The sequence below is a fragment of the Emydura macquarii genome, unplaced genomic scaffold (assembly GCF_026122565.2).
Source record: "Emydura macquarii macquarii isolate MOO-44397 ecotype Brisbane River unplaced genomic scaffold, CSIRO-AGI_Emac_v2 contig_1477, whole genome shotgun sequence".
Classification (NCBI taxonomy): Eukaryota; Metazoa; Chordata; order Testudines; family Chelidae; genus Emydura; species Emydura macquarii.
In genome coordinates this window covers 20,453,191-20,479,968 of record NW_027131614.1, presented here as the reverse complement: position 1 = coordinate 20,479,968, position 26,778 = coordinate 20,453,191, and positions in this window count along the sequence as shown.

Genomic DNA, 26,778 nt, shown 5'->3' with positions numbered 1-26,778 from the left:
AAATGCACCTCGCTCGCTGAGCAGAAGGTGATGAGGGCTGCGATAGTCCTTAGTTCCTGTCATTCCAGTCTGACCACCAAGAATGCTGTCTCCCTGTAAGGGTGGGCACTCACCCTTGGAGCATCCACTGGTGATCCAGTGTGGACCCACAGTTATGTCTCTAGTTCAGTTTCTTCTAGTTCAAAAAGTTCAGTGAGACTTGTATACAGTGAAGGATGCCCCATGAGGGGCTTAGTTTATTTGATCAATCACCAAAGGTTTTATGTAAACAAGCCTCCTTCTGCTGTAAGACCTCATCAGACTTCTCCATTGCCTAGAGCTCTGCAGTCTTTCCCCTGCTGACTCTGAGTATCTCTCAGGCACTTCCTCCCTGGAGAGCTTTGTAGTCTCTCTTCTCTGGAGGCTGTTCCTCCTACAGGGAGCTTCGGCTCTCCAGGGAGACACCATTGGGTGTAGCTTCTTGCTCAGGTCCCATGAGGAGCTCTCTGTGTTCCCGGCTCCTGTCTCAGCCCTAATAACCCTTTTAAAGGCCCATCATGTTCCTTATCTAATTAACTACTACTCAGTTACTTAGCCAATTAACTATTCACAGATGCATCTGCATTGGCTAGTTCTCTTTAGTGGAGCCTGCCACAGGAAGGCTGGATGTCTGGGCCAGCCCCTGTGGCACTCCAGCATGGACAAGTTCTACCTTACTGGAGAGAGAGTTCCATTGTGCCAGAAGAGCAAAGTTGTGGATCATGGTCCTCCTCATGGAGCTTTAGTCGATCTTTTTACATATCCTGGGCCCAGGCCATTGAACCCTTTTAAGATAAGGACCAAGACCTTGAACTTGACTCCATATTCTATCGGACCCCACTGAAGAGAGCCGAGGATGGGTCTGACGGGCTCACGATGTGGTGTTGAGGGAGATGCGTGGTGGGGTACTGTACTAATTGGAGTTTCATAAGTGCTGAAGTCTTCACGCCCAGATGTATAGCTCTGCTGCAGTCCAGATGGTGACAAAGGCCAGATCATCATCTGCCGAGGTAAGGTGGAGTCAACTAGCCAACTGCAGACAATAGAAATCTGGTGCAAAAAGTGTACACTCTAAGCATAAGACAAAAGACAACAGGTAGATACAAACAGCTGGCTGAGCACAAGAAAATAGTGGAACAGCATTGGTCAGCATGGTAGCCAGTGGCGCAATCAGACCTTTATGCAGTATTTTTGTGCACATGATTGGTGGAAAGCTTCCTATCTTGTGAGCAAGTGGCCACAAGTTCAAAATGTCTAGCTACTCTCTTCTGAGGAAGGTTGGACCAGTGGCTTGGGTGCTAACCTGGCTTTCAGGAGAATGGGGTTCAGGTCTCTGCTCTGTCTTAGACTTCTGCATGGCCTTGTGCGCAAAATCTCTTTGTGCTTCAGATCGTAATCTATAAAACAGCATTAATAGTACTTCATAGGGGAGTGGTGAGTACATTTCCAAAAGAAGTAAGAGACACTCAGATACTATGGTGATGGGGGCCAGAGAAGTACCTAAGGCTGCTAAAATGCAGACATTTGTGCTCAAAAAGTTGTGCTCTCTGATCTCTAGTTTATTCAGCTCATGATCATATAGAACAGTCAAACAAGTACTTAAAACAGCATTAATAGGTCAGGATACAATAACTCACATTAAGGGATTATGTATATTGCTGGGGAAATTATAATCCCCATTTGTTTCCCTTAGAGCCACATTTGCTGATAAAACAAGCACTATCCAGTATAGATTAGGCCATGTCTACCACTTTCGCTGGCAAAACTTGCATCGCTTTGGGGTGTGAAAAAACCACACCCAAGTGACATAAATTTTGCCAGCATAAATGGCAATGTGCACAGTGCTATGTTGACGGGACAGCCCGCCGACATAGCTACCACCACACATTGAGGCAGTTTTATTATGTCGATGGGAGAGCGTTCTATCATCATCATTGAGTGGCTACATGAGCGATCTTACAGCGGTGCTGCTGTGTTGATGCTGCTGTAAATTCACTAGTGTAGACCTGTCCTTAGCTGCTGAGTCATAAAGTCGCTCTATTGTAATTCTAAATATGCCCTATCAGCGGTTTCAGAGAAAAATTAGGAACAGACTATAAACAGTAATTGAATGAAACGTCTGACCTCCAGGTAGCATGAAAGTGAAAAGTATTTCATAAATCCAGGAGAGAGGCAAGTGTCATCTTCTGCACAGACACCTAATGTGGGTCTCTGCAAGAAGGAAGGATCTTAGCTGGAGTGGAGCTAAGACGATAGGTATGCTGAGAATATCTGAATGTAAATCAGTATAACCCAAGACTAGTTAATTGTTTAGTACTGAGAAGTAGGTGTGGAGTCATTGCTTTTGCCTCCTTTCATCCAAACATTTTAAGTGCTCATCCTGATTAGAGATGGGACTGAACCATAACGCCAAATATCAACAAATTGGGACTTCTCAGGGGTTTGGGTACAAAACCCAGATCCCAATTACACAACTGGATCTTCTCCTTTAACAATTAACACTAACTTGGTCCAAAACCCTCTATTCAAACACCCCAATATTTGTGGGTTTTCAGATCTAGACCTGAATTGGGATTGAAATTTCAGGATTAGAGCCTCTGAGTATATTAGGCTGGATCAGAACCCGAACTGGAAGACACCAATATTTGTGGGTCTACAAACCCAGATCCAAATTCTGCAGCTTTGGGCCCACCTCCAGTCTTGAGCAGTGCTTGTATTTCCAACTAATCAGCTTAAACTAACAAACCCACTTCTCTTTCTACCTTAGTATTGCCACACATATAGCACGTAGGATGTTGTCCTATTCTAAGACCCTCTGATAGGAGATCACTCGAGCTTCTACTTAGGAACAGTAAACAATGCAATGGTCTTCTTTATTGCTGCTATACTGATCGTTACCAGCAAGAATAAATAAAAGACATTTCACTATAGCACATTTCTTCACCATTCTAGAATTCATCTCTTTTAAAGCTACTCACTGGAACTGAATTCCTTGAAGTTTTATATGTTGATAATTAACCTAGGGAATGCAGTGGCGAAGAATAGCAAACTATCTCTTGTGACCTTACATTACCAATGTAGGCCAGTCTATTTTAATACATTTCTTCAGGTTGTCTTTATAAGCTTCAACCTATTTGTGTCCAAATGCTGTAATATTTACCCAGTAGCAAAAAGAATAAAATCTATCTACTGGTGTTTGAACAGGGTTCATTGTATGTTGCTGTATCAGTTACAAAATGATCTCATCTAACAAGAATGCCAGTTATGAAGATAGGAATCCTTTACATTCAATCCAAGGGAGAGGAGGAAAACTTTTGGCACATCCCTACAGCCCAATAGACCAGGGCGGCTCACAACTGTCTGGGTCTGGTTCAGTTAAAGGTGACCTACAAAGTGGAAAAAAAATTGGGTGTGTTCTCTGTTTGTAAAATATAGAATTAACTTTTTTCATATAGATATTTTCCCCCTCTGCTTGTTTTTTCTATTGAAGACAAGGCCTGATCTTCTAATCAGAATCTTGCAAGGACTAGTGAAACAATGTCACATAAGAGTGAAAGTTGAGCAATCGAAGGGAAAGGATTTTTAATCACTGTTTGAACCTGTTTTGGGTGTGTTGACTGTTTTGTTAACATATATTTAACTTAAATGGCTAATGAATAATTTGAAGAAAGGATGTCAGCTGTAACACCTCTGTCTCTTCCATTAAAGTGTAAAAGTGCACAATACACATTCACTGCTTGAGAGGAACAGCATAGAACTCCTAGCCCAGGGGAGATGCGGCAGGGGTGGGGTTAAAACCTCTTTAGCCATTTTGTGCCTTCCTGATCTTGGGCTGCTCTGAAGTCCCAGGGGTAATTCAGACACTCGGGGGGATTTCTAACAGCCTTCTGTGGCTGCCCTGTGCAGCACTGTCTGGAACTGTAGCACTTTGAGTTGTGACTCTGCCCCCGCCGTGCACTTCCTGCATCCCTACACCAAGGCTTGCCAGAGGGTTTTCAGAAGGTAGCCTTATGACTCTTTGGTCTAATTTCTTGTGCTGGGGAGATCCAGGCCTTCAGAACCCAATTTATGTTTCTCCAGCCCTTGGATTTCACCATCCAATTATCTAGTGTAAACTTCTCAGGCACTATAACACCCTTAACATGGAGTCACAGACAGTCCCCTTAGGTACTCCGTTCTGTCTTGCCATCCAGGTAAGCACACCTTTGTGATAGCTGGTTCCTTATACCGCGAATCGCAGCAATATTCAGGTTACTTTCAACCCAACGGACCAGTCATTTACCCCAGGTCAAATGCACCTTAGATCTCACACCAGTGAAAACACTTGTAGCCAATCCTGTAATAAACTATATATAGATTTATTAAATAGGAAAAAGACACAAGAGTTCTTTACAAGGCTTAAGGAGATGACCATATACACACAAAGGAGGTACAATCTTAAGTTTCAAAGGGTAATAGAAGCTTCTATAATAAACAAGCTTTATATATCCTTTAGGGCTAAGCACTGGGGTTCTCTTGCTAGAAAGCTTTCCCTTCAGACTCCGAGCAGCACAGAGACACAGTTCCTCCTTTTTGTGGGGTTTTTACCCTTTTCCCCACTTCTGCTCTGAGCTGCAAATTGTAGCATTTAGGCCTTGTCTACACCAATGGTTATGCCAGCAAAACTTTGTCACATTGGAGTGTGAAAAAAACACACCTCTGAATGATATAAGTTTTCCTGGCATAAGCATGAGTGTGGACAGCACTATGTTGGCGGGAGATGCTCTGCGCCTACATATCAACCCCCATTCATTTAGGTGGTTTTATTATGTCAGCGGGAGAGCTCTCTCCCACTGAAATAATGTGGCTACATTCACACTTAGGCCGGCAAAACTTCTATCACTCAGGATGTGTTTTTTCATACCCCTGAGCGACAAAGTTTTGCTGGCATAACTGTGAGTGTAGACAAGGAGGACAATACTCAGCTTTGAAAATCTTACCTTATGTATCTGGATTGGCGTTGATTGTTCTATCTGCTTAACTTAAGGCCAGATCCTGCATGCTGCTGAGTGCCCTCAGCATCACCTGAGTCTGTTTCTTGGATATGGATTCTTCCCTTCTAAGTCCACTCCTTATCTTGAATTTAGAACCAATAAATGGGAAAAATCCTGTACAGAGAAGGAATTAGCAGCTTGTAGAATTCACTGCCTTAGAAGGTTATACAGTCCAATACTCTGGTTGTATTTTTTTAAAAAAAATGCTCGACAATTTAATGACCACTAATATGTGTAGCTACACATATTAAGACAATGCTATGGGTATCGAGATAACAGTAATCCAATCTCTTCTCACCCTCAGGACATAAACTGCTCACTTGTGGTAGCAATAACACTTTTTCCAGGTACAGAATTGCACTGCACAATTCCAGAATTCTGTAGCACAATTAAGCACCGTGTGTGGTAGGAAAGAGGTCTTGCCTTCCTCTGAAGCATCCTTTATTGACAATGGACAGAAGCAGGACACCTAGATCAATGAACTGATGATCTGATGCTATGCAAAAGCCCAACTTCCTAAACAGGAATGCCATTTATTTGTTTAAAATTTCAAAAATATCTCCTTATTATCCCTTTGTGTCTGAGCTAGTGATCTCTATCCCTTTCATTTTTCAGCCATACTACCTCATCCCAGGCAAGCAGGGTTGGGCCACCTGGAAAACAGAGGGTGCTTCAGGAAAGGCTGTTGGTGATTCAGTACAGTAGGTGGAACTCCACCCTCTGAGTCAACACTGATGCAGTGTTCCAAAATGGTGTAGTGGGACATTGTGCTGCTGGAGGAGCAGAGGGCAGAGACAGAAGCAAGGGTGGTAGCTGAGCAGAGGCAGTCCCTAGGGTTGGGGGAAGTGAGGTGGGGAGGGAGCTGGTGGACCCAAAGAGGTGCTGGGGAATTCCCCTGCCCATCAGTCTGTAGTGAAAGGAAGGAGCTTCCCCCTCCTCCTTGTATGTGCAGTATTTTATTTTGTATGTTTCAGGTTCTTTAGAATCATAGAAGATTAGGGTTGGCAGGGACCTCAGAAGGTCATCTAGTCCAACCCCCTGCTCAAAGCAGGACCAACCCCAACTAAACCATCCCAGCCAGGGCTTTGTCAAGCCGCACCTCAAAACCCTCTAAGGATGGAGATTACACCACTTCCCTAGGGGTATGTCTTCACTGACGGTGGCAAATTCGGTGCAGCAGGATCGATTCTTTGGGATCAATTGAGCGGAAGTGGAGACTCAACTGAATACATCCACCCCTAGAAAAAGAGTAACGCTGCATCCACAGGAGGACATTTCCCGTCAGTGCAGCATAATGGGGATGCCAAGCTCATTAGAATTTAGGAAGTCAACAGGAGATACACAAGCTCCTCTACATAGCGTATCTCCTGCTGACTGCCACCAAATTTCGCGGCAAGTCTAGACCAGGCCTAGGTAACCCATTCCAGTGCTTCACCACCCTCTGAGTGAAAAACTTTTTCCTAATGTCTAACCTAGACCTCCCCTACTGCATTATGAGACCCTTATTCCTAGTTCTGTCATCTACTACCACTGAGAACAGCCTAGCTCCATCCTCCCTGGAACCCCCTTTCAGATAGTTCAAGGCTGCTATCAAATCTCCCCTCATTCTTCTCTTCTGCAGACTAAACAAGCCTAGTTCCCTCAGTTTCTCCTCATAAGTCATGTGCTCCAACCCCCTAATCATTTTTGTTGCCCTTGGACTCTTTCCAATTTGTCCACATCCTTTCTGTAGTGGGGGGCCCAAATTGGACACAGTACTGCAAATGAGGCCTCACCAGTGCCGAATAGAGGGGAGTAATCACTTCCCTTAATCTGCTGGCAATGCTCCTGCACACTGTTGACTCAGATCCAGCTTCTTGTCCACTGTAATCCCCAGGTCCTTTTCTGCAGTACTGCTGCCTAGTCGGTTGGTCCCCAGTCTGTAGCAGTGATTGGGATTCTTCCATCCTAAGGTTCAGGTTCTTTCCTGAAATGCAACGTGCAAAAAGGGGCAGGTCCTCCTGAGAGCTCAAAAATCAGAAAGTAAATCAAATGTTTAAAGTCAAATCAAATCTCATGATTGTTAAACTAAACTCAGGATTTGTGTGCGTATGTGTTTGTGTGTGTGTTTTGTCTGATTATTTTTGAACTTGTAGGTTTGGCAGTACTGCCATGCAAGTGAGGGAATAATACAATGGATTTAAAATAAGCAAAAAGAGAGAGTCACCATAATTGTGTGCATCCTCTCTCTTACTTTAATGCAACTCCATTGATTTCAGTGGAGTTAATCCTAATTTACATCAGTACAAAGTGAGAGGAGAATTGAGTCAATTGTTTCTGTATTGCTGATAGTTACATAATAAATCTGAAGAACCTTTAATCTGGCAATTGCACTGCAGATAGTACATTTTTAACCCTAACTCCTCAGAAGGGGTCTGCACTATTCATTATTACTTGTCTCTATCCAGTTCAAGTTCATGGTGATAAATCTAGTTTATAAAGCACTTACAAAGATGGGTGTGGTGTGCTGATAGCATTCATGATTAAGTGCTTTCCTGTGTCAAATATAGCCTGTAATATACTACAAACAAGCAGTTGATTTTTATACAAACTGATCTGGCTGCTATCAGACTCTCTGACATTTTATATGAATACTTAAAATAAATCCAGAAACAGGAAAGAAAGTACAGAATTATTGTTTTAAGCTAACTGCGAGGGCTTATCTTCAAAGTGGCAGAGTTTCTATTGTATTTAGAGAAACTGCTCACTACACAGGCATAAAGGTTAGTAGCATGTGAGAGACTGGAATTAAAGTCCAGTCCCAATTTTCACATCTACAATGTAGAACTTATTCCCTTTTTGTTTTGTTTTAATGTGAAGACTGTATGAAGTCTTTGCACTACTATTTTTCAAGTTTACTAACTTTGGACCAAGTCCTAACACTCCTGCAGTTAGTGAGATTTTTGCTATTGATTACAATGGGGCTGGGATTTGGCAGTGTGTTTTCAAAACTGTAGGGCTGGTAAAAGACTGCAGTCCACTGAGGGACAGGACGGGCCCATTTAAGCCAAGATTTTCAGATGTGACTTGTGATTTTTGTATGTCTTAAAGTTTAGCTACCAACCTGAGGCTATTTAGGTGCCTGATTTTTAGAAAATGGTGAACACCCCGTCTTCTGAAAATCAGGCCTCTTCAAGAAAGGGGTACAACTAGAATTTTATTAAGGAAGGGGCCCAGGTCAAGCGTTCCTGTGATGCTCCAGCCCCTCTGGGCCTCATTCTTACTGCTGTCCCTAGTGCATGCATACAGTTTTACAGGGAATGACGCACAGGGGCAGAAACATAGATAGCCTCTCCACAATATTTCCATTGTGGGGGCACTAGCCCCCCATATTCCCAGTTCCACAGCCCCTGGAAACGGGGGACCCTCAGCATGTCTGAGCCTGGCACAGCACAGGGAGCCCAGCCTGCCATGGTGTAGGGCAGGGGGTCTCCCCCAGGGCCTACCAGTCCCCACCCTTCCTGGGTAGCCAAGGACTGAGCTGCCCAGCTCCAGGAATCATGGCTGGAGGGAGGCTGACTGAGGGAGGAGAATCCCCGGATTGTGATTCCTGGAGTTGGGTGGCTCACGTCATGGCTGCCTGCATGGGGCGGGGGCTGGCAGACCCCGCACTGGCTGAAGCCTGACTTGGGACCCCAGGAGACCCCCTGTTGCCACTATGAGCTGGAGGGGAGGGGCCACCACATTCAGCTATTGCCACTGTCACCTATGGCCATGGCAGTCTGAGCTGCGCCCCTCCCCCATCACCATTGCATTCCTGCTTCGAGGTATCTCAGGTTGGGCACCCAACAACTAAGGTGCACAAAATCACTAGTCAATTTTGAAAATATTGACTTGAACCCCTAAAATGTATCACAGAGGGGAGGTACACTAGTAAGGATGAGAGAATACTTCAAGATTTATTGAGAAACTTAACCCATCATCTAGCTAAAAATCAAATATATTCAACAATGAATGCTTAGTGAGACTGGAAAAATATGGTTGGGCCTTGTAACCGGATGTCTGTTTATGGAATTCAAATATGTGTGAGACTATGAGAGTTGCTTTATGCCTTCCTGACTGTTCTCCACAAGCCAAAGATGGCTGGCATGGCACTTCAGTGCCAAATTTCAAACATAAGGAATTAAGTAATCATTTGAAGATAGATGTGGATTTGGCAATCTAATCCCTGGAAAAAATTGTGGGACCTTTTCATAAAGTCACAAAAAGTGAAAGTTGGAGAACTTAAAATCCACATGAAACAATCAAGTGAAAAATATTGCATGAAATGCCATCCAAAACAAGAAAAAAGCCTATGAATTTCACACAGCCCTACTGTTTTCTTGTTAATGTCCTGACTTTCCACCAGGGCTGTATTATCCATTAGGCACAATAGGCACAGTGCCTAGGGCCTACAAAACTTTCAGGGCCTATGAAAAAATGTTCATATATAATTTTTTATTTTTATTTAAAAAACTATTTATTAATAGCTTAAAATCAAATTAGTTATTTCGGTCGGGGGGGCCTACGAAGGGAAGTGTGCCTAGGGCCTATGAAGGTCTTAAAACGGCCCTGTTTCCCACTTGCTAGTCTTATGAGCCCTCATCCTGCATACACTTACCCAGAGGAGTATGTATGAGAATAGTCCCGTAGAAGTAAATGACAAGACTTGCAGCAAGAAGTTATTCCTTTATGTAAGTGTTTGCAGGATCAGGCCCATAGTTACTACAAGAAAATCATATTCACCAGAAGAAGGAAATAGAATAGGGAATTCAAAAGAAAACTCTACTTGGTTGCTGCCATCTATATCTTTAGTAAGGGAAAATCAGGATAAAGTGAGTTGTGTGAAGTAAAGAAATGTATTTTGACCTCAGCTGACCAATCTGAAAACCCAAGCAATGATTTTGACATGTACAGGGTTTTATTTTAAATGGTGAGAGACATGACTAGTTTGGTTCAATAAAGGAACAAGGAGGATTTTTTTGTGTTGATAACCAGATAGATAAGAATTTTTCATAAAAGGCATGAAATAGGTAAGAGCATTCCCAATAACTGGACACATTCCACCAATTTGTTTAATATTTTTGTACTCTCCTGAACTGATTCCCACTCCCATCCACCACCCTCTAGTCACTCTAGTAGCTGAAACACAGTTGGCTTCTTCTTCTCCCAGTATAATGTTTTCAGCTATGGTGAAGGTATGACCACATTTCTTGTCTGTTTGTTTTTTCTTATCCAGCTTCTGCTTAAAGGTAATGGTTATGTGGTACTAATCAGATGCATTTTGTTTATGCAACACCAGCATCATCCATGGTGTAAGCAGATTTCTGGGAACTGGTTAATTAATGCCAGAGAGCCACCAGAATCTTATAAACACAATTTGTCATCAAAAGAAATGTTGCTCACAACCCAAACTACAGTGCTTTCTCTTACAATTAAAATTGTAGGTAGCCCTTCAGGCAAACAGGAGCAGGTGGGAATGAGGTGATGGTTAGAGGGAAAGATGCCTGACTGAGAGAACTCTAAACTCCACACAAATAGGGCCTCTGCTCCAAAGAAACTTATGAGTTCCCCAGTGCAAGAACCTTTCCAGAACTGCACATTCTAAGGTACAGGAGTGGGTTAGGAGTGGCTTTTCAATCATGCAGACCTTAGGATGTCTGTGACAGCGAGGCTCTGTAGGCTGCTGGCCTGTCCCCTCAACCTAGTGAAGAACCAGGGTTGCACCCAAGTCTGTTTCAGGCCCTGTTTTTTCTCAGTGCTTTCACTATATTTCTTCCAGCTAACACAAATTCAGCACATCAGTTGGCCTTTCCTCCCTAACTTGGGGTCTTCTGCAGGAGCCTATCAATTCTCCACAGATTCCCACTTTCCTAGCCATGTGCCTGGGAGTCTGCCTGCTACAGGAGCCAACCTGTTGTCTGTAGCTCCTCCCACCCTCTTTGACACAGGGGCTGCCTGGCAGCTCTCTGCTCCAGCTTAGCCACTTGCTGGCCTTTACGATCTCCTGATCCCTAGCCAGTCGTCCTGTGATTGGCTCCTTTAGGAGATGCATAGGAGGGGAGATCCTGTCTGGCTGACTTTAAGAGGTCCCTGGAGGTATTGTTCTCTTCCAGTTCACTTGCAAGGTCAGTTGATTCCCCTGGGAGCATCTGCCTCTTCTTGATCCTGTCTGCTGGACTGGAAGAATACATCCATAAATATGTAGCCTCCAGGTCTATCAACAGCAGTTGCATTAACAGCCACTTGCTGAGGCTGCAAAGGTCAAGAATGGGCCAGATCCCCCATCACTCCATTGATCTCCACCAAAGGCAGAACCACAACTCTGCTCCTTTAGGTGGAATCGGGAGAGTGGCTCTCTTGAAAGGACCCTGTACTGATGCTGGAGGACAAGAGAAATGTCTGGATCTGTGTATATGTGAGAAAGCTGTGAAATACTTTCAGTATTTGTGAAATACCTACTTTCTGAACCTGTCATTGGAAAAGGCAGAGGTCTAAATTCCCTGTGAAAGACCATCTTTCCTTTTTTTGTCTGTAGTATCAAGAGAGGAAGCAATGGAATTTATGAAGGTAGATTTTTGGAAGTCAAGAGCACATCATTGCCTGCCAGGCTCCTCATGGCAGAACTGGGAACAGTTTAGTCATAGGGCATGAGTCACATGACCCAAAACTCAGGCCATAGTCACTAGGGTTTCCATCTGTCCAGGTTTTCCCAGGCTCATCCCTTTTGTGAGGTAGCTGTCCTGGGAAATCTGTAAGGATTCCCAGTACACATTGCTAGCTATTCTGTTTTAGGGGCTCAGTATCATCCCAGATGTCCAGGGTTTTGCATCTGAAAGGTGGCAATCCTATCGGTCACTGAAAGATTTACTTTCATTTACAGAGCTTTCAGCAAACCTGGTCTGATTCCAAAGACTGAATTTAGGTTGATCTCCAAGCAAACCCTCAAGAATTTATGGAAAACTCCTGAAATGCTAAATTGTCTTTGGCTCTCCGACTTAAGCATAATTTAACTAGTAAAGATGTGCTTCATATGTACTCAAGAACGTGTGGAATCATTGCAATGTTTTAAAGGTCTTTTGAGAAGCCTGATCACAAAGGTTTACAACTGCTCTGATTGTGCCGGCAGAATATGATTGATAGTTCTACTTATAAACAGCCTGTTCCTCCTATTGCAATCAATGGGAGTTTTGTCATAGATTTCAATGGGAGCAGATTCATTCCCTATATCATAAATGAAACCTTAGCAGGGCTTAGGGGGGTGGACGTGAGTTAGAATGAAAGTGACTCCTTGGTCATAACTATCAATGATACCGTAATGCTATATTACAGTAGTGCTGAAAATGAATATGTTTAACAGGCAAATCCTGATGTCTTTACTCAGTTCCTGCTCACTTCAGTGGGAGGATGGTCTGGGTAAGGAGTGAGTGAGAACCTCAGCATTTGACTCAATGGAAACAGGCCATTTTAGTGTGTTTGAGGTTGGGAGAGAATTGAAAATGTAGCTACTGTACACAGTGTAGCCGAAGGCATAGAGAGAACTTAAACGTAAATCAGTGTGGCTGCAAACATCAGACTGGGAGGTGATAGACTGAACTAGTTCCTGGGATTTGCCAAATCCGGTACATCTAGACTTAGGTCTTTTTTTAAGGTTGAAATGCAAGAAGGGAGGAAAAAGATGTTTCAAAGCATTTGGGAGACGTTTGCCAGACGTCTTCAACACTGCAATTCTCACTGTTATGGAACCCTGCTTTATTGTTTATCTTGGGTAAAGCCTTTTGTAATTAAATCAGTATTAACTCTGTCACATCATTCACTGCCGGTAGATATCCAAGGCAATGATAACAAAAATGAAGCTATGAACAGACTGCATGCATGACAAGAGAGTAAAGAATAAAACAGTAGCATGGGGTAGTACATAGAATTCTACTACATTAATAGCCATAGTAAACCTACACTGCCTGCTCAATAACTATTTAATCATGCTGTGTGTCTAACGCTCTTAGACTAGTTTGTTAACACAATCCCAGTTTGTGGTGAGGATTTTGACAGCCACTTCATTCAGCTAAAAGGTGGTGGGAGACAATCTCATTGTGTTTTTAATCATCTGTGTTCATTAGCAAGTGCAAAGCCCTCAAAGCCATGTTTATGTTTTTCTGCTAAGTGAGCGAAGGTGTAGTGCTCTCTCTCTGACTCAGCATCAGGCAGACATGTAGTAGGGGAGGCAGCCAGGTTGTCCCAGAAGGGATGACTCAGGATCATGAGGCCATTAGAGGCTGTGTCCATTCTACTTCACTTCTTTTTTAATTAGCTGATTAGTTGGCAGCCTAACAGTAGCAGCAATGCAAATTGGAGGTGTACGTCTGAAGGGCAGTCGGTGGAGCCACTTCCTGCAGTGCCAGTACAATGTTTCATCAGGCTTAGGTCTCCTTCCTTAGACTGGCCACTGCCTAGATAATCTCGTGGGGACTAGCAGAGGGAAAACTCCTTACCGTGATTCACACATCACCTGAAACAATGTCACAGCACAATTTCAGATTAGAAAATGTAATTACACTGATCAATTGTTTACCCCGAAATTGTTTGAAGTTTTTCAAAGGCATTGTTTGCAGGCAAGGCAGTATCACTCCCATTGTGTGTTTTGCGTACTGGGCCAATAGATAGTGACATGAACTCCCAAGAACACGACCCTCTCTGAAAGCATCAAGCTTTAAAAAAAATAAGGTTTATCACACAGGCCTAGAGTCACATGCAAGTTGCTGAAAGGTAAAAATATTTAAATCTCAGACTATTCAGATGCCACTGATTATGATGCAATTTGAAATTGGGTACTGTGCTTTTCAAGGATCCTGCACACCCTGAAGTCAGTTGGGGTTTTGCCCATGATTTTGTTGGAGCAGGTCTGTCTACTATGTTTGATCTCCTAGTACAAAATGAGAGAAATAGCTAGCTAGAGTTGCACAACATGAAAAATCCCTGGTGTGGGTAGTTATCAAAATCCCTTACAAATAATCAGATAAAAATTCTATAGTTTGAGGGGGGAAGGAACACAATAAATTCAGGGCCACTTTGTCAGGGGAGACAAAACACAGCTGTTTTTGTGCTAACAAAACTTAACTCACAATCAGAGCTGTGCTAAACCAGCTGAGGCTGGAGCTAACCCAGGTTATAGTTTTGTATCAAAACCGGACAGAACTCAGCAGCTTTGAATGAGTTTCATTCTGACCCTGAAATTCAAAGCTAAACTTGGGGTGGGAGAATCCAACCACCAGAGGCTTGTAAATTGAAACTGCTGTGTTACACACAGCTGTCTCAGAATATGAAAGGCCAGATTCTTATGCCTGTGTACCTCTGGAAGCAAAATCTGGCCTGAAATATTTTAAATATTGGGCCTTTTTATGTTTGAGACTAAAATTGTGTTGCTAAGTTCCTGCCTCCACCTTTCTCACTCCCTCTGAACCCTCTTGGAAAAAAATCTAAAGTAAATTATATTTGTTACTTGGTATCCATTCTCTGGAATTATTATTTGAAAACATCATAGTGTCCTGATGAAAATGGTGTCTGGTTTTGGTTCCAAAACCAGAATATTTCTGCTTTGTGGCTGTTCTCTCAGATTTCAGGCCAATCTGATGAAAAATAATGAGAGAAGATGATCTCTCCCTACCTTTTTTTCCAGGTCCCTTCCTGATTTCCTTCCTCTTAACATCTCAGGCCTGTCTAAACCCCGCTGGCCACCTTACTCAACCTTCCACTTTACTCACTTTTATAAAGTGTTATTTATTCATGTAATGAAACCTTCAGGGCTAGTATATAGCAACCCAAAGCAACCACATGGTTGTGTATTTCTGTATGCCTTATCTAAGTGATCACTTGTGATATGTCTACTTTTATATATTGAAATCTCAAGTCAGTGACTTTGTCTGCCCCAGTACAAAGGGAAAAAAGAGATAAGGGGGGAGGATCATTACAGAGGAAGAAGAAATTTGAGTAAATTTTGGCCAAAAAAAAAGGTTTTGGGGTGCAATTTAGAAATATCACTGATTGGACTTGGTTGTATTATTTGTATCACTCAATGTGAGTAAGAATGGCCAAATCAGGCCCTAAATATTTGCCAAGACAACTTTTTCTCCAGATTGAAGCAGGAAGTTTTAAAAAGAGTCCACCCACATTAAGTTTTCATTCCCCTCAATTCAGATTGAATCTTCTTCCCCATTGATCACAGTTTATAGTTAGCTTTTAGAATGATAGTGGATTTGCTAGTTTCTTCAGTGCCGAATACCCTGTGACCCTGTGCTGTAATCAAGTCCACAGTAAATGCTGGTGAAAGGAATGGAAATTTCCCTCTAAATCACTCCCAAGCAAAAGTAGATCAATTCTGACCAGCTAACATGTTTTAAACGTGGTTCCGGTTATCAATGTGGATAGCCACAAAGCCCTAGTTTACAAAACACAATCATGCTTCAGTTTCAACATAGTAACCCAGTAAGTACAATGTAAAGGTGGTTTGGTCTTGCCTGTGTGGTCAGAAGCAACAGTTGTTTTAAACATGCTGTTGAATAATGTGCCAACTCTGGAAAATTCTGGGGGAAATTCAACCCCAGTGTAACTTCATTGAAGTCAAAGGAATTAAACCAGAGATTAATTTGGCCCTGGAACATTGCAAGGCTGCTTTTTACTGTGGTTTGGTGACATGGTTTAATCACATTTATACAATAAAACCTAACCATGTTGTCATATTTTTCTGAGCACTACAGTTATTGTTACATTCTATGTTGGTTGATCTAGTTATATCTATAATGTGATTTCTGAACCAGCACTAGGAAAATTACTCTTTTCTGATTATGAGTTTTATCAAGGGGTGCAGTTGAGCAAGTACTGAACATGGTTCAGCTGCAAATGCAGGTGCATGTAAACCATGTTCAGTGTTGTTTCTGCTTATAGCTAGCCCATCTTTTAACATTGGTTTAGCCTCACTGATTGTCAAGAACGGGCAGTTTTCCTAGTGGAGATGAGGCTTTTGAAATGAATTGTGTTTAAAGCCTGGTTGTTTAACACTGTTGAGGATGGCATCAAAATGTTTTAGAACCAGGCTACGAAACATTCTTTAACCTCCGCCTTTATCAGGTTCCCTAGCTATGCGCTAAAATGGTCTGTTTCGTAATCCAGATGTAACCCCATGTTGTGTGTAGACTCAAATTATGTTGCAATTGTGTCTTTCAAACATAATTAGAGACCCTCTTGTGGACAGGTCCAAATTCCTCCAATTATGGTAAAAAGATGTTTGACAATTACAAAGCCTAACACATCAAAGTAAGTCTGTACATATGAGCATGGAGCTTTCTGATGGGTATCTCTGTTTTTCAACTTGTCTTAAGGAATGTCATGTATATGTAAAATGTACAAATTCGCCCTTTCCCCTGCCCATAAAAGAGGCAGAGCCCCCCACCCCCACCCCTCCTAGCCCCAGTAGATTCCCTGATAACTGTGCAGACCTCACAGAGCCTCTGGAGGCCTAGGGCCATCCTAATGGAGTCCCTGAGCTTTTGGAATGGCATCAAGGTCTCCTGCCCACCCTCCACCCCCAAATCCCCAGCTCCATGCTGCCCCCATGCTGGGGATTACACCACAGAAGAAAGGAGACATGGTTACATTCATTTTGGTGTTAATTTACTACTACAGGCAGGGGGGGGAGAGGAACCATGCGTGCTCCCCCAACCTAGAGCTACTGCAAGCCATCCCATGCCCAGAAAATTGGAATTGTTGAGAACCAGGCATCCACTGAAGTTTTATTACTTTGGTTTTTATAGTCCCCAGCGAGGTCTCACCTTCTCAGCAGTAAAGATCAGCAGCTCACACCATGATGCCACTCTGGGGTTACTTTTGTTCGTAATATTCCATTGATACTCGTGGTTGCCAATAAAGAAGCACCACTTATTTCTCTGTGCTCCTATCTTAAAGCAGTCTTTCAAAGTGAATACCATTGCATATGTCCACTTCACACAGCAGAGTGAACCAGGATCTTCCCTTCTGGAGAAGGCCGTATCCTACAATTTTGTACATAGATACTGGACATCTTAAATACATGCATAGTGACCTGAGCAGCGATCTCCCTCCAAGTCTCTGAATGAAATATCCATCCAAGTGAAATAGTTTGATAAGTCCAAGGTTAGTTTTCCAGGTTTGTAACAGCAGCCGATCTCAAAAATCCTAAAAAGAGATTTCTCTGGGATTGGGTAGAATAAAATTCTTGAAGAAATAAAACCAGTGATCTGAGATGCTTGTCCCATCCATTTCATCAAGCCCCCACCACTTACAAAGCCAATAGATGAACACCCAGCTATGACTGTAATAGGAATATCCTAGTGCGTGCAGCACTAAAGGCCACTGAAAATGTGAAGAGGGTCTGAAAAACTGGTATTTAATGCACTGTTCTTTGGAGCCTTCACAATGAGGCATTGTTAGGTATAGGATCTGCTAAACAATGCGTTCTTGATAGGACATAATGCCTATTCAGAAGCTCAGCTTTGCACACTTGCTGTTAAATCATCCTTAACTCAACCTAAATTTACCTTTGTTGCACACAAACCACATGTGACAGACGGCTACATTCATTCATCTATTTTATTCAAATTACTGACAGGCTTACCTATTCTCTGCTCTAAAACTGAGACTATTTAATATGGGTCCTTGAAATCAATGGTACTGCGAGTCACCAGCTATTGAACTTGCCACCGTCAGTGAGATGGTTCAGGTGACACTGGAATATATTGGGCTAAAGTTTAAAAAAGATTCAAGAGAATTCTATGAACATAACCTGTTATTGAACAGGTGGCTTTGGCACACACCTTCTATGCGTTCTCGTGACACTTTTTTCTTTTAAATAACTAGTGCAATTTACAGCACATACTGTACTTTGTCACTGATTTAAACGTTAAGACCCAGAAGTACTGTTTGTTATTAGCAGTCGGTTAAACATCTATTACTGCAGGCTGATAGCCAGGCTGCTAGGGCGGGAAAAAATATGAGAATCCAGGACACAATATCCCCACTGTACTTTATGTACTCTGCCATTCATACAGATTTTTCATTACTGAATACACACACAGCATTTTAATACTATTATTTCTTTGTTACAACTACAGCTCATAGTTGCAAAAAAAAAAAAAATCGCAAAAGTTTGCATCAAAACATTTTCTGCTGTCTCATGACCTTGAAATTTCATTTTTCTCAAAGTTCCTTTGAAATGGCCTTTTCAAAACAAAAGCATTTCAAATTTTACATGGTTCTTGGCATAAATTGCTTTTTATTTGTCCAAAGCAAATTTAATAATCTGAAATGTCATATCTTTCTCTGGAAAATAGGGCTATTTTGGGGGTGAGACAGCACAACATTTGCCTTTTTTAGGTGAAATTGAGCCATATTTAAAATCAAATGTGAAAATGTTGGTGGTTTTCAAACTTTTAGTATAAAAATATTTGTGCATATTTGAAGTTACAGCTATCTACTGCATTTGTTTGAAATATAAGCAATGGGGACAGCACTAAAGAATTTGGGAAAATATTTCTTGGCTAGGTGGAAGGTTGAGGCATTGCAGTTTTGGAGAACTACTTACTGTAATCCTTAGGTGAGCCGAACAGTATACCACAGCCTCTACTGGATTGACTAGAGGTAAACACTTTTCTAGCTCACCTGATAGAAGTACTGCCTGTGGACCATGAGGTTCATGATTCATTTCTCAGCTGCAATAAAGTGTAACACACATATACACAGCACATTGAAGGACTTTGCTTATTGAACAAGTCCATTCTTGTCCTCTGGGCTAGTTCATTTTGGCTGGTAGTCAGATGACAGACTGCACAATACTTGTACTTGTAATGCCAAGGTTTACTGCATCTAGGGAGGGAGCCTTAGGTAATATGTGTATAATGAGTTGCCTTTTAGAGGGTGTTAGGGGATGTAAGACTTATACAAAGCCCGATGGCATGAATACTGATTTTGACGTGATGTCTGCTGGATGAGTAAGAAGTCTATTTGCACATGCACTTGTCCTAAAAGATTAGTGGACTCAGAAGCATGAATTTAAAAGTAGATGCCTTGGAGCCTCCTGGAAGCAAACATGTCACAGCTACGTCATCATAAGGGAAGGGAAATGAGACTCTTAGCTCAAAATTGGATAAGAAGAAACATCCTTCACAGCTCTTGGAAACCCTTTTAATGCTCACATTTGCTGCTGCTCTAGATATTGTGTATTTGTGAAGGCAAAGGCTAGTCTGAATCTTACACCTATTTCCCAATCCTTTGATACCTTCCACTTATCCCTTACCTCCTACAGTGCTTTAAAATGACCTCAGGTATTTACATGTTTGATAGTGAAAAATATAAGCCTGCCTTTTACACATTACTGAAGGTAAATGACCATTCCCTTGTGTTGCCAAAGGGCCTGATCATTTGAGACTTGAGAGAGTAAATGTCATTGGTATGTAAATAAGGTGCTTAGAGAGGTGATAGACACATGCGCTGTGTATTGGCACACACAGCCATGCGGGTGGCAAGGCAGTGCCTATAGGATACTATAGAACCTACTATCTGCAAAGGAATAGGAGTAGTTAGGTTACACTTCTATTTTTAGATTTGTTTAGTGACAGACATTCCTATTTCATGGATATGATAAATCACCTCTGATCTGGTTGGCTGCCATTGTGGGGAGGGGACAAGAGTAACGTCCTCTCTTGGAAGAATTTTGGACAGTTTTTGTTACTGTTCACTAAAGCTCCAGAGGTATAAGGGGAGTTTTTGCCTGAACTGCCTGTTCTATATTCCTTAGGGCTGGTAAAATCAAGCAGGGAGGTAATGAATTTTTTTTTTTGTTCAGATGTTGAAGTGAATGAGTATCAACCTGCAACTTTTGGGTGACTCTCTTAGGTATTGATATGGTCCTTACTGCTGAAGTATCCATCTTTAATGTATTTATCCTTACAACACCCTTGAGAAGTAGAACAAGTTATGATTTATTTTAAGATAGCCATCTTGCAAATAGGAAGCTGAGTGAGAAACTAAGTGATCTCTCAAAGATCTCACAGGACATTTGTGGAGGAGCAGGGACTTGAACCCCAGTCATACAAGTTATTGCCCTAACCATTGGACCCTCCTTCCTCTATTTACCTCTGTGGCTAGCAGAACATTCACTTTATACTTGTGATTCTTCTAAAAATGGGCCAGAACTGACACCTCTGACCCAAAGATCCTTGCACTTTGAGAAAGCAGGGATCTGGATCTGTTTCTGAACTATGAAGCCCTGGCACAACTCAAACTTCTTGATATGGCTTAAAATTCCAAGTTTTGAATAGGAAAATATCTAGGTGTTGGTTGCCCTGCTGCTTTGTTTTTCTTTTTAACAGTAAGAGTTGAAGCACTGAAGCTGGCTAGCTTAGTGTCTGTTTAGACTGTGAATATTTTGCTAGAAAACAGCTTAAATTGTACAGGGTGAAGAGTTAAAGTTTATTTTTATGCATCTCTGTTTTTAGCTGCAAATTGACATAGCTGGCTAGCGGTGGAAGCCCCTTTGTATGAAACATCCCTTATCCTATCTGTCCCTTGAGCATTCTGTGTGCCAAATTATCATTCCTAATAGGCTGAACAATTTTCTGGATAGAGGAAACATCTTGATAAGTTCGTTAAATGTGTTATGTCAGAGAAAGTGTTTCATGGATCTTTTATAGTCCACACAAGGACATTATTGGTCCAAGTCTGAAGTGCCAAATTCCCCAAGCTCACCTGTTCAACAAAATGTTATTCACAGAATCTGATTATCCAACTGTGTACACTTGGTTGCCATTTTTTCAGAGATACTTACGCAGTGGCGTTTTGCAATGACGTCAATTCTTTTCCTGTCTGACCTAGAAGACTACAGTGACTCAATGCTGGCTGGTCAGCCTTAAAGATTAAATTGAGGCCACTAGCTTAATTACTTTAACAGTTACTTTAAAGGATTTCCCAAGAATGAGCATCATAACAAATTGTAGTTAAGGGGATTTTAGTCATTCCTAAACTGAAAGCTAATGATGCAACCCAAGATATACTTCACATTCACTTTAAATGCTCTATATTACAGATTTCTTAAAAGAATAATCAGTAGTGTGAGGAATCTTGTGCTGCAAGTGCCCAATCCCACAGCACTTATGAATCGTCCTATTGGCTTCATTGGATAAGTGAATAACAGTTGCAGGATTTGGCCATAGTACATTATATATCCAACCCCAATCTTCTATGAGTCTATATACAAAATTAAAGTGATTCTTTCTAATATGAAACTCTACTCTAACACATAATACATGGAAAATACTTAAAGGCAAATCCAGTGTGTTTTTCATAATTATTGTGAAAAATAACTTCCAAAACATAACTCTGTAAGAAGATTTGTTTAAACGTTATTTTTTTCTTCAGAAAATTGCCATATTATTTGGTGGAGAGGGGCATTTACAGAAGACTTGATTGTGGTCCGTGCAGTTGCTTTCCTGTTGATAACCATAAACACAATAGGCCAGACTCTGATCTCAGTTACACCAGTGTAAATTTGGAGCAACACCATTGACTTTTAGCCCCTGCAAACTGAGACAGCAAAAATTGTCTCATTTCACTCCAACAGTATTGTAGTTGGGGGGGGGGGGAGGGGTGTGTGTGCGTGTGTGTTAAATCAAGTTTGACTTCACATTTTATAACTTTGAGCAGAAGGTAAATCATTTTTATAGGCATCATATAATAAAAATGGTTTACTTGGGGTTCAAATCAGCAAGAAATACTAATCTTGCTCTGAGTTACACTGATGTAAATCTGGAATAACTCCATTGCGGTTTGTGGATTTATGCTAGATATAGCCTGGAGTAGAGATGAGCAATATTTCACCCTATTATGATGGAGCAGTGATAGCTGCTTCATAGTTGAGGGTGGAATTGAGTATTCATTGTAAGTCTGATATTTGCTCTCTCTTCTGCTGCATCGCATACCGTTGGTTTCCTCCCCCTCCCCCTTGCTGCACACCACATAAGATTCTGGAGAAGAAAGGGAGCCCTCATGGTCTGTGGCATGTGTGGCTTGGTGGTGGGGGAAAGACAGAGGAGGAGGGGCAGAGGTGAGCAGGGGTTCTGGGTTGGAAGGGAAGTCAGGGACATTTCCCCCTTCCTGTGACTCTCTTAAGATTTGAAGGACGAGAGAATCCTCAGCAAGCCTTAGAACTTGGTCATCACCAAACCAAGGCAGCACTGGACTCTTAAGCAGCCTTTAGGGCTTGGTATCACCATATCAAGGGAGCGCCCTTTCTGTGGACCGCCCTGTTTGGAAAAGCTAAGGTAACTCCCAAACAAAAAACTTCAGTAAAGAGGAGTTAAGACTGAGAGCACATATTGGTAACATAAGGGTAAAAATCTTTACCAGAACATTGCAAGTTATATATATAATAAAATGTCTTTAAAAAGCTAGGAAGTTCACAGTTAAGGTATACTGAAAGGAAACCCAAACATTTGCAAGCAACAACATGCGTAGTTAAGGTACCAAAACTCCTGCTGAAATCATTTTTACTCTGAATGGAAAGGTGAGGGCAAGTGGCTCCATTTGCAGAAGCAAGGCCTGAATTTTGTAACAAAAAAAGAACACAGCTCCAAAAGCAGGGGAGTTATTCAGAAGGCTTTTAAGGTTCTGTGGTGACTTTTAATTAAAGAGGCAGGATTTTTTGTTTTTTTTTTAAAGTTGAATTATCACTTGAAAGACATTAATTGTTGCCATTTAAAGCCCAGCTCTCAAAGAGTCACAACATCAGATTGAAGTTAGGCCACAGAAAATACTGGATGGGATAGTGGGAGACAGCTGAGTGGAATGTCCATATTAAAGGCAAAAAGATACTGTACTCTTTGGTCACTACTATGAAAAATCAGGTACAGTAGTTCCGTATCCTAGACCAAATATCCCTTCTGCTCTTTTCTCTCTCATTAAATCTACTTATTTAGTTAAAAGGATTTAATACTGGATGAGTTATAATGATTAACCTGATATTAAAGTGATAGTGATTTTAAAATCTGGATTTGAATGTTTTAAATTGGTAGTGATTCACCATTTAAACCTATAACAGATATATTTCACAATGTATCAGCTTTAAAAAAAATGGCCCCCAAGCCAGCAAAGGGGTCCACTTGGGCAGACCTTTACATTTGCACGGATCTGTTTGCAGGCAGACCTTTATGTTTGCATGGATCTCTTTGCAGGACTGATGTCTTGTGACTTCCATTGACTTCCAGGGCTTTGGATCAGTCCTTTGGAGAACATCCTCAGAACAAACAAACAAACAAAAAACCTTAGTAAATTACAAAATGCCAAACCTATTTACCTTTGATAAGAGCAACAAGAAACACAAATAGAAGCATTTACTCTGTGTGATAGGTAGGGTTTGATGGTCTAAAGAGTTTTATAACCATCTATGTGTATGTTACATCCGAGATTCCACTGTAGCTCACGTAACAAGGTCTGAGATTCCTTCTGGTGACATCAGACTTCTCTTCTATTGATGTATGCTTACTCTTGTTATCTGCCGCTTCACTTTGATTTAAAGTAACTGCAGCTGGCCTTCTTAATAAACTTTCCAGATAGTGTTCTATTTAAAAAAAAAAAAAAAGTGGTAATCATGTTAATAATGTTTACCTATGATATTTTTCCTTACCTTTTTTAAAGAGCTTGACTTATTTTGAAAGAAATTGTTTCATTTCAAAAATGTTTATTGCATAAAATGTAAACAACTAGCAGCATTATGTCATATGAATTATGTGTAAAGGTAGGGTCGGATTTTCAAAAGTGCTCCACGTTGGCCTAACTCTGCTCCCAAGGGAGTTGCCATTGACTTCAGTGGAAACAAAGTTAGACCAGTGCGGTTCACTTGTGCACATCCCATCCCCAACAAGTAACGGAACAATAGTTTAGTAGTGCAGGAACAGACTGAGGCATAAAAGTTAATGCAGAGGAAATCCTTTCTGAAAAGCCCAGAAGTGCAATGATTATCTCCAAGTAACTGTACAGTATGGTGGAAGTAACTTATAAAAGTATTGAGTCCTTGCATTACAATGACATGAGGTAGATAACTATTAAATTGTTTTCTTTCTCTCTCTCTCAAGGCTAATGTACATATGTCAAGTAAGGGAAAAGAGGTTCTATTTGAAAAATATATTTGCCTTTCTTTTCAGCTCTTCATATTAATGGGAGATATTAGCAAAGATCAACCAGAAGGAACTTAAATTAGGAAGAAACTGATATGACTCGTCATGAAATATTCCTATCTTCACAGCTATTGTGCACTTTATCTAATTTCCATAGCTATCTGATCAAGGCTGTTTATTTCACTGTTGAATTATTACTGAAGTCTGAGAGGGCACTGCTTTAAACAATGGAGCTGGTCAGCAGTGTTAGCAATTCATTTCCATAAAAGCTAGCTCCGTGTGGGCATGGAAAGCTTGGATTTAGCAGGAGAGCCTTCTTTAATACCTCACAGATTTTGTAGGTGCTACCAAACAGGGTCAGACTTAAATCACAGCGAGACAAATGACTACTTGGGACCCTGTGCTTTTGTAAGCTTCATAATAAGAGCTTCTTGTGATAAGCATGTTATACTGCTGCACTGGGATCTGCACTGGCTACTAGTGAGTTCTGGCTAAAGTTTAGAGTGTTAGTTTTGAATGATAAAGCTGTAAATGACTTGGGTCCCAATTACCATGGGATAAGAGGGAAGGTCTCTCCTGGATCAGTAAATGGTTAAAAGAGAGGAAACAAAGGGCAGGAATGGATGGTCAGTTTTCAGAATGGAGAGAGGCAAATAGTAGTGTCCCCCAGGGGTTTGTAGTGGGAACAGTACTGTTCAACATATTCATAAATGATCTGGAAAAAGGGGTAAACAGTGGGGTGGCAAAATTTACAGATGACATAAAACTGCTCCAGATAGTTAAGTCCAAAGCAGACTGCGAAGAGTTACAAAGGGATCTCACAAATCTGGGTGACTGGGCAACAAAATGGCAGATGAAACTCAATGTTTATAAATGCAAAGTAATGCGCACTGGAAAACCTAATCCCAACTGCACATGTAAAATGATGGGGTCTAAGTTAGCTGTTACCACTCAAGAAAGAGATCTTGGAGTCATTGTGGATAGTTCTCTGAAAACATCAACTCAATGTGCAGCGGCAGTCAAAAAAGCACACACAATGTTGGGAATCATTAGGAAGGGGATAGATAAGAAGACAGAAAATATTGTATTGCCTCTTTATAAGTCCATGGTACATCCACATCGTGAATACTGTGTGCGGATCTGGTGACCCCATCTCAAAAAAGATATATTGGAATGGGAAAAGGTACAGAAAAGGGCCACTAAAATGATTAGGGGTATGGAAAAGCTTCCCTATAAGGAGAGATTAATAAGGACTCGGACTCTTCACCTTGGAAAAGAGATGACTAAGGAGGGATATGATAGACATCTATAAAATCGTGGCTGGTGTAGAGAAGGTAAATAAGGAAATGTTATTTACTCCTTCTCATAACACAAGAATTAGGAGTCACCAAATAAAGTTAATAGGCAGTAGGTTCAAAATGAACAAAAGGAAGTATTTCTTCACACCACGCACAGTCAATCTGTGGAACTCCTTGCCAAAGGATGTTATGAAGGCCAAGACTATAATGGGCTTCAAAAAAGAACTAGATAAGTTCATGGAGGATAGATTCATCAATGGCTATTAGCCAGAACAGGCAGCATTTGCTGTTTGCCAGAAGCTAGGATTGGCTGACGTCATGGATCACTTGATTACCTGTTTTAGTCATTCCCTCTGAACCACCTGGCATTGGCCATTGTTGGAAGATAGGATACTGGGCTAGATGGACCACTGATCTGACCCAGTATCGTCGTTATTATGTTCTTATATATCTGAGAAGCTGCTGTTTTCCCACCTGAAACTGCAGCAACTGTGATCTTACAACGTATTTGATTAAATAGCTCCCTCCTGGTTTAAACAATACAGCTGACTGTAAGAGGGATTGATTGAAGGGTCCTTGGTTCTGTAATTAGCTTCCCAGTTTGTTTCTCCAGAGCCCACATTTGATAACCTTAAGGGCATGATACAAAAATGCTACCGTGATGAGCATGGAAGGGATGGATGGATAGAGCTACCTGTTTCCCTGTTGTAGTGCAGGTGAGAACTGTGTCCCTGTAACCTGGTTAACAACCTGGACTATATGTTTTAGACTAGTTATTGAACAGTTATTTCCCATCTGCACTACAGTTCTTAACCTGCTGTAACTGAGTCAGGAGACAGCAATGTTATAACTAAGCCTCCTAATTTGGCAGAAACAGGGCGTAAGAGTGTGCAAAGCCATGACCAGGTATGGGTTTTCCACTCTGGCAGACAATGAAACAACTTGCTGCTTCCATGCATTTGACAGTTGGAATTATTGACTGAATGGAACATTAAATCAATGCCTGTAACCCTGAGGCTAGTTTTTTTCAACCCTGGTAGGTTCTGGCCAGTGTATCTGGAAATATTCACTGCCAAATGGATAACTATCTGAAGAACATGAGCGCTCCTGGATCTAGGTCCCAGGACGCAGCCAGCTCTGCATGAGGTACCTGGCTAAAGCCACCAAGGACTCTTATCAGATGGACATTTTATCTCAGTGTTGATCTGTCAAACT